Below are 9,248 nucleotides of genomic sequence, written 5' to 3' on the forward strand. Positions count from 1 at the left end.
ACTTGTTGATTGTAATCATTGAAGCCTAATGTTCTTTCCAACCCATTCTGGGCCCAGCTCCTGGACAATTGACGCCACAGGCTCTATAGAGCTGACGGATTTATTAATTAAAATCTATTTTTCCTCATTTAGGGGCCTTGGAGATACAGAGGATACCCCAGCAACATTGCCAGTCGCAACCACGGAAGCCAACAGAGTCTTCCAGATGGATATTGAGACTCCTTCCTCTCATCTAAGATTCGATAGGGGGAGAGTTCTGTGAATCCCCCACTAGGTAGGGACAGCTCTACACCCCTGTCCAGCAGGAAGCAGGTACAGAAGAACAAACCTCCTGTCTCTCAACTTCCCATAGAGATTTTATGGGGATCACGTCTCTCAAGGGGAAAACAAGGCAGGCAGTTAGACAGGCATCGGGTCTCTGCATTCCTGCATAACCCATAGTATTCAACCACCAAAAAGATCTCCCCTCTCCACCCAAAACTTCCCCTTTTCATTGTAATTATCTACCCCTATGAGGAACAAATGGGTACAAAATACCCAACAAGATTATACCAGCCACTCACACCTGTGCAGTAAAGGCCACAACACAACGACCTTCATTTCACCTGGGCCTCATTATACCATCATTATAATATCATGCATATGCCCAGAAGTTCATTATATCATAACAGACTGAATTCTGGGAAAGAACATGCACAGTCTAAAAAGATGAGGTCATAGCCTCTTATCAATCACAGGTGTCAATCAAGTGGTCCTGTGCCTGGAAAGGAACAGCCCATTCTAGAGAAAACAAGGGATAAAAGCTCCAAGTCCTCACCAGTCTGAGCCCTTTCATCCTCCTGAGCCTTGCCTTTGCCTGGGGCCAACTCAAAACCCTTTGGAGTATACCTTTTCTCCTAATAATGCCACCTTGGGCCCTTGAGCCATTTTACTGCTTGGGTCCGCCCCTATTTCCTTGGAGTGTACTATCTCTTCTAATAAACTGATTTTTCACTACTAGTAGTCTCAGTATCTCGTTCAATTCTTTGCTTGAGACACCAAGAACCTGGACACCGCAATGAGAAGGGCCCACTCTCCAGTAACCCTCCTATCTGCAGGCCCCCCCAGGCCACACACCATATTTTACTGAGCAGGACACTACTTTGCACAATTAGTTATCCATCATAAATTAAGCCTGATTAAAGGGTAAACACCACAGATAAAGGAAAAAACTAATACATATTTATCAGCCTCAAGCAGTCATTGACGCTTCAACTCTGGGTTTCATTAGGAATCCATCATAGACATTTGGACACATGAAAGGATTAAAAGTATTTTTAAAAAGGAAAAAAATGCCTAAGAACTTAGGTTTCTGAAATACTTTTAAGCTTTTCTTTGGATGTGGATATTATAACTTGAAGGGTCATTTTCTATCTTTCTTGTAATATAAAATGGTCACCAGTTCCCATACAGCTGATTATACACTTATAAGAGAGCAAATGTTCCCTTTACTGTTCCTTTGGTCAAAATAAGTTATTATTGAGAGAAATCACTGCCTCTGATTTACAAATGTAGATAAATATTTCACATCAAAGGCTTTCATGGCTAATAGAATTTTCTTTGCTTGAGTGGTTTCTGAGGATGAAATTCAAGCTGGAACAGATATTATAGTGAAATCTTAGTGAACTTTGAAGGGTCCTTAAGGATTGAAAACGTTTAGTGAAACACAAGAAAAATATCACTCCTTTTAAAAAAATGCTGTATAAAATATAATGAAATATACTAAATGCATGCAGCAACTGTTGGATATTTTGACAGTTCCATGTTCACCATATGAACATAATGTGAAAATTTAATTACACAATTGCTACAAATCATTAATAACAGAGTGGTATAACAGTAACAAATAGTGCAAGGTGGGAGGTCCGATTCTGGTCTCCACTCTACTTGCTACCGTGTTTCCTCAAAAATAAGACCTAACTGAACCATCAGCTGTAATGTGTCTTTTGGAGCAAAAATTAATATAAGACCTGGTGTTATATTATACTATACTATACTATACTATACTAAATTATATTATATACCCGGTCTTGAAGTAAAATAAGGCTGTGTCTTATATATATGTATTAATTTTTGCTCCAAAAGACGCATTAGGGCTGATGTTCTGGCTAGGTCTTATTTTCGGGGAAACACGTTATGTGGTTTTAGGTAAGCTATTTAACTAAAGATGTTCACTTTTTTCTTTTTTCCTATAAAGTAAGGATAATGAAGTACCCACCTCATTGGATTGTTAACTGCTGCTCTTTTTTTTTCATATCTTTTACCTCTAAATATGTCCAAAAACCTACTTCATAGTGTTTTTTTGTTCTTTTACAAGTCAATTTTTATTAATTAAATACAAGAGGAAAGAACACACAGTCTTTTCTAGTTAATCACCCCATTTCCATTTCAGGGGCTCATCATCTACCTCCACGTCCAAGTTTCCAGCTGGCCTCATTTCCTCCACTTGGAAGGGCAGCCTCTTCCACTTCCCGTGGTGCAGACCTGCGGGCGGCCAATTGTCTCAGCTTTGGTTAATGTGAAGATCGCTTCTTTTCGTCCTCATTTTTGGCTGATAAATTTGCATTGTTTTACTTCCAGCACTTAAAAAAGGTATTTCTGTTATCTTCTATGAAATCAGCAGGCATTCCAATCCTCGTGTGCCTGCACATAACGGTGTCTTCTTTTCTTTGGCGCCTTTCAGGTGTTTTTTTTTTTTTTTTTTTTCCCTTTTCTTTAACTTTGGTGTATAGAATGTTGAGTATGGTGTGTCTAGGTATGGTTCTCTTAATGTTTATTTTACTTGAGTCTTGCTCAGATTCTTGCATGCATAAGTATATTTTTTTCATCAACTTTTGAAAGGTTTTTGTTATTATTTCTTTAAATTTGGTGGAGGTCCAATTTTACACTTTTCTTCTTCTGAGGGACCATTACATGGATGCTATATCATTTGATATTATCTCCAATTCCCCAAGGGGCTGCTCATTCATTTTCAATCTATTGTCTCTATTCTTCAGATTGGATAATTTCTATATTTATATTTTAATAGTATATATTTAATATTATAATTTTACATATGAACATTTATATATAAAATAGTATTCAATATATAATATTTAAATATAAAATGGATAAGTAAAATATATAAAATATGTTTATGTCATATATTTATATATCTACTTATATGTAAATATAAAAATATATGATGTATGTTTTATAAGATAATATATATTATAATATTCTATAATGTTATGCATTTAATATTTTATATTTTGATATATAAAAATATTTATATTTTATATTCATACCTATGTACTTACATAGGTATAAACAGATGGTGTGACAATATGTATGTATGTATTTCTAGGATAGGATACTATTTTTGCTTTAAATGATGTAAATTAACATATATTTTGATGTCTATGAGGCTTATTTATTCTATTCATCTTTTTGCAGATAAAAATGATGTAGCAATTATCAGTGTCCTTCCTCAGTAGAACTGTATTTCCCCAATTTCATGAACTCACACATGGCAGTTCAACTTGCTGTGGTCAATGAATTGTTAGTAAAAGTGACATGTGACACTTTCAGCACTGCTGTAAGAGTTACTGTATCTTTCATCATATTATCTTTTCTCTCTGCCTTGATGTGTATCCATCAGTGTTCCAGAAAGTTGAAGTCTCATCAGGCTGAATTTGGCATGAAAATGCCAACCATGCAATGCAAAGATCTATAGTGACCTGAGTGACGAATAACCATTTGTTGTTTTAATCAATGAGATGAGGGTGTCACTTGTTACTCTAGCAAATTAGTTTATCCTCACTGATAGGTACCATATACATGCATTTATTCATTACAATTTTAGAATAACTTGTCAGTTTCAGTATATCCCATTATTTTTGAATTTTGTTAATCACAGAGTAATTCAAAGTAATACATATATTTAGATTATTGAATCATCCTCTTCAATAGCACAATGTCTTTCCATTTATGCAAATCTTCTCTTGTGCCATCAAGGGAGCATTCAGTATCTACTATACCATCATTTATGTCAACCTTTTTCTAATGAAGTGTAAGTAATTATTTTTATCTTTAATCTATTAATATTAGTCTAATGAAAACATTTTGCATAAATATTGACATGAGTTCTAATTAATTTCACATCACAAATGCATAGAGTGGGACATCTAAATTAAAGATAGTAATGATCTTTAAACTCAATTACTGTCAAATAATATCTTACAAAGATTGCATGAACTCACTCCTCCACTAGCAATATATCTATACTGGTAATTTAATACAATGTTACTATTATTAAATGTTCTTTTCTTCAGTAAAAACTTCAGATGACAGATACATGCATACATACATACATATGGTATTATAAATATTGGTGAAGATACCCATACAAATAAATGTATGTAAAATACATGTGTGTATGTATGTATACACATATATGTACACACCCACTTACATACACATATTTGAACCTAAACACTGAACTGTACAGAGACGCACTCATACACATACCCACCTATACATATGTGTCCTACACAGACAATTTTTGGCTGTTTCTAATATAGTTAGAAATCATTATTTGTACTCTCTTGCTTCCCATAATCCCTAACCCATTAGACTGTTTTCATGCAAACCCCAGACATGCTATATTCCACCCAAAATTCTTCAATATGAGTCTCTAACAGATAAGAATGCAATACTATTATTGCTATTAACAGCGTTATAGAGTTTCTTTAATGCTGTACGAGTACAATATTCACTCTGTTCAAATTTCCCTAAGTGTCTCACAAATACTTTTTTAGCTTTAGACATTGTTTAAAATTTTTTCTGGTTCCCTCTATCAATGGAATTTTAGATTAAAAATTATTTGATCGCTTCTTGGCCTTTTGGCTAAGATCAAGTGTAAAATTATTTCATATAAGGCTGCAATTAACATTCTTGTGTGTATATCCTTGCAAATGTGAGATTAATTTTATCTTTGGTCTCTACATAAAAGTGGAGAGCTTAGCCCATTTTAAGTGCTTAATATCATAATTATTATAAGATTTTATTTAATTACATCTTTGACTTATTCTATATTTTTATATCTATCATCTAACTGGTATTATTATTTTATATAACTTGTAATTTAATTCTTAGCCCATTTCTAATCCTAAGTAGATATATATATGTACATATACATATCATATTTGCATAAGCTTTATAATTTACATGATATATAATATCCACATAAAAGAGAGACGTTTCAAATAAGTTAAGCCTATATTTAATTGCTCTTCTTGCAAAAACGTCACTGTGGACATTTCTGAGTGGTTCCCCCTGTTCAGGTCTCCCATCTCTGCTCCCCTTCCCAGGTCTGCCTACCTTGTCCCAGAATCTGTCTCTAAGGGGCCAGCCACTAGTGCTCAGTAGATGGTTTTCTGTTCAGTATGATTTCGCTCTTATTCCTCTGTGTCTTTTCATCATCTTTATCTAAGCAGAAGAATATGTTTCCTATTTTCACGTACAACAAATGAACTCACTATTTGAATTATAAAACTTGATGACATTTTTAGGTGTTGCAATTTTTTATATTTTAATATTTTAAAGTTGTTTTATTTCCCTCCAATCCCTAACCATTTATATAATGTCCCTTCCTCACTTCATTAAGCTTTTGTGGCCCTTCACAAGCACGTCTCTTGGAAGATTTGAACATCCTAAGGCTCAATGGTAAATATTCCTAGTTGGAAACTGCTAACTGAAGAAACTGCCATCAGGTTACTCAGTCCACACTGAGCTTTGTGGCTGCCCTTGACCCTTCACTTCCTTTTGGGCTGCAGGATGGCGTTCTCCCACTGTTAGGAACCCCAGAAACGCCATTATTACTGGGTTCAGACATACCAGCTATTAGAAGCACCCCGGCTGGACAGCCCCTCCCTCCTGACACATCTTCCGTGAACAGTCACCTGCACAGGTGTGCAGCCAGCAGGCAGCAGAGGTGCAGGATGGACTAACTCCTGCTCTTTCCCTGCGGGCTGAGGCCCTGTCAGCCCACTTCACCTGCCATCCTTGCTTGCCCTTACCTGTAACTACACAGCAGGGCTGCTTTGGGGAACAAGGATTAAGGCGGCTCTGAAACTTGAGTCTGCTCGTCCTGCATCTCCCGTGGCTCCCAGCACCCAGGCAGACTGGAAGGACCCCTCCTGTGCATGCTGCGCCCCTTCCCACACGTGCCTGCTGCCCAGACTCCTTTGTCTTTCTGGAGGTGGCCATAGGGCAGTAGAGACCACTGCAGCCTTACTAGCAAAATGCTGTGTTCACGGGGAAGTCTATATTCACTTCAGCAAGTGTTGGGAAACAGAGCCAGGCAATCCTGTGTTCTGAGCAGATGCCTTTTCTTGTCTTCTCCTTAGGCAGCCATGTTCTCAGGACAGCCAGCTTCCTGATGGTCAGAGAATTGGGCAGGATATTCTATGTTTAAAAAAAAGGAAAAGAATTCAGGAGCTGAAGACTGTTAGAAGCGAGTGTGCCAACTCACCATCATCAGGACCTCGCTACCCGAACCCCTTCTCCGGAGAGGACTACACCTTCACCAGCTGCCATAGCAGCACCATGTCTTAAGGTGAGGGATACAGGAAACCAATGCACTCGGGCTGGAATACTGCAAAAAGCAGCAGCGAAAGGTTGGCCAACTTGTCCAATCTTCTCTCGGTTCCTTTCCCAGGAGGTGAGACAACAGGAAGAAGTTGCAGGAGATGAGTGATGCTTTCTTCAGGTGAGTGAGTGCTCACCTGCGCATATGCTGCAGGCACTTGCTAGCATTAAAAACACCAGTCCTTCCCTTTTTTGTTTCTCAGTTTTTAGCTGTTGCATGTTATTTAATGCATCTCATCTCCATTTGGGTCAAAGGGACAATTGATGTAACGCTGCAGACTTTCCAAGCTGCCGTCATTAATCAAGGCTTCCTCCTTGAACACCTGTGTTTCTGCAAGCAGGATTATCTTTAGACTATGTCAGCCGTAAGGAGACGTCTTGAACCCTAAAATATAATGCTTCTGGAGAGCAGTCCTGCGTGTCTCTGCGGGTTTAGAAGAAATGAAATCTTTCTCTCCTTGGTGCTTTCACAGCACAGCCATTCCAGGGCTGGGCGATTCTTGCATATTTCCGTGACCTGCCTGAGTGCTCCGTCTGCTGTTAATGACATGGAGTGACTGCAGTGTCACCCGGAGTCTCAGCTCCCATCCCACCTGTTAAAATATAGCCCTTAGCTTGCTTCTAGTCAGTTTCTGCAAGAGAGCAATTTCTCTGTCTTCTGGCAGTGCTTCTCAAAATCTTCCTCCTGACCTAAATCTCAGAGCTGGAGAGAAATGGGACCACTGAGCTATCAGAGTGGTAGTGTCACTTTGGAGAAACTGAAATGTATACTTGAACTCTCATGGGTCACCTGTAAATGCCATGTGAATTTCATACCATGTACAATTATACATTCATTTATTATTTTAGACAAATAATATTTTCTGTAACCCATCTCCAAGCAAAGTTAATTCTACTTGAAAACTCCCCATCTTTATTTTGTGGCTTGCCGTCCCCCCTGACACATGTGGGTTCCATTTTTAAAATCAAGGGCTTCAGCTTTGTAGTTTCTCTTACTTGGAAATATCCATTAAGTGGCAGAATATAGAATGGTTTCTCAGTCAATTACAGTTTGTATGAAAAGCTGAATAAAACTTTTCTACCAGGTGTTAGTGTAGAAGAAAGGGCAATGCAATTATGAGGATGCTGGTGACCTCATAAGGAGAGGAGAGAGTGGAAAATGTTAAGTGAAAACAATGACACAAAGCTGGGCAGGGGAACCACTGAATGACAGTGAAGCAACACACGTCCAACTGTTACTTTAGAAATCAGTACTAGAGATGAAAGCTGCCCATACTGTTAAATTAAGGCCATTTTAATAACTTCTGTAGCATTAGTTCTTTTCATCTTACAACCACATTCTAATCACAATGAGCTATAAAAAGCAGGACATATTCCTCACCTAAAATGAGATGTGATGTAATAGGAAACCCATGTGAATAACTGATGCAGAGGCAAGGTCATCTGAGTGCAATTCACAAGGTTGGCGCAATAGTCTGACCAGAGAGATCAGCTAGGACTTCTGTTCATGGAGAAGGAAACATGGAACTTCTTTAGACGGTGTCGTCATATTTAATAGCCACGGGAGGATGGTGTAAATAGCATAGGAGATGGACAGACTAGACAGTGTAAAGTGGTAGAGGAAAAAAGCCCAGGACAGAGTTGGAAGATCACCAATTTTTTAAAATAAAATTTAGTTTTTAGAGAAGTTTTAAGTCCACCGCAAAATCAAGAAGGAAGTATGGAGATTTCCCATCTAACCCTGCTCTCGCCATGCGCAGCCTCCCCCAACATCAATGTCCCCACCAGAGGGGCACATTTGTCATAACTGATGAACCTGCATTGACAGGTCAGGGTCACCCACAGTCCATAGTTCACATGAGGGTTCACTCTCGGTGCTGTACATTCTGTGGGTTTTAACAAATGTATAACGACATGTGTCCACCATTGTGATGTCATACAAAATGGCTTCATTGCCCTGAAAACCCTCTGTCCTCCGCCTGTTTATTCCTTTCTCCTCCCTGAAAACCATTGATCTTTTTACTATCACCACAGTTTGCCTTTTCCAGAACGTCATATAGTTGGAATTATATAGTATGTATCCTTTTCAGGTTGGCTTCTTTCATTTAGAAATAGGCATTTAAGCTTCCCCCATGCCTTTTCATGGTTGAGAGCTCATTTCTTTTTAGTACTGAATAATATTTCATTGTCTGATGTATCACAGTTCATTTATCCATTCACCTATTGAAAGACATCTTGAATGCTTCTAGTTTATGACAATTATGACTAAAGCATCTGTTTTTGCATGGACTTAAGATTTCAACTCATTTTGGTAAATACCAAGGAGACATTGCTGGATCATAAGGTAAAAGCATATTTAGTTTTGTAAGAAGCTACCGAACCCTCTTCCCAAGTGGCTGTACAGTTTCGTTTTCCCACCAGCTGTGAACGAGGGTCCTGTGGTTCCACATCCTCACCAGCATTAGTTGTCCGTGTTTGGGATTTTCATCATTCTAATAAAAATAACAAACTTTTAATTCAGCTGAAAGTCAGCATATGTGTAAGGGAAGAGTGGGGGCTAAATACATAAATTGAGCTCA

The 9,248-nt window shown here is 38.1% G+C and overlaps 1 pseudogene; it reads left to right on the plus strand.

Annotated features, from left to right (window-relative positions):
- Positions 1-4,906: 4,906 nt before the first annotated feature.
- On the plus strand, positions 4,907-5,084 carry LOC141570954 (U2 spliceosomal RNA; annotated as a pseudogene).
- Positions 5,085-9,248: the final 4,164 nt, after the last annotated feature.

Source organism: Rhinolophus sinicus, chromosome 3 (assembly GCF_057876585.1).
Source record: "Rhinolophus sinicus isolate RSI-liver-muscle chromosome 3, RSI-T2T, whole genome shotgun sequence".
NCBI classification, from domain to species: domain Eukaryota; kingdom Metazoa; phylum Chordata; class Mammalia; order Chiroptera; family Rhinolophidae; genus Rhinolophus; species Rhinolophus sinicus.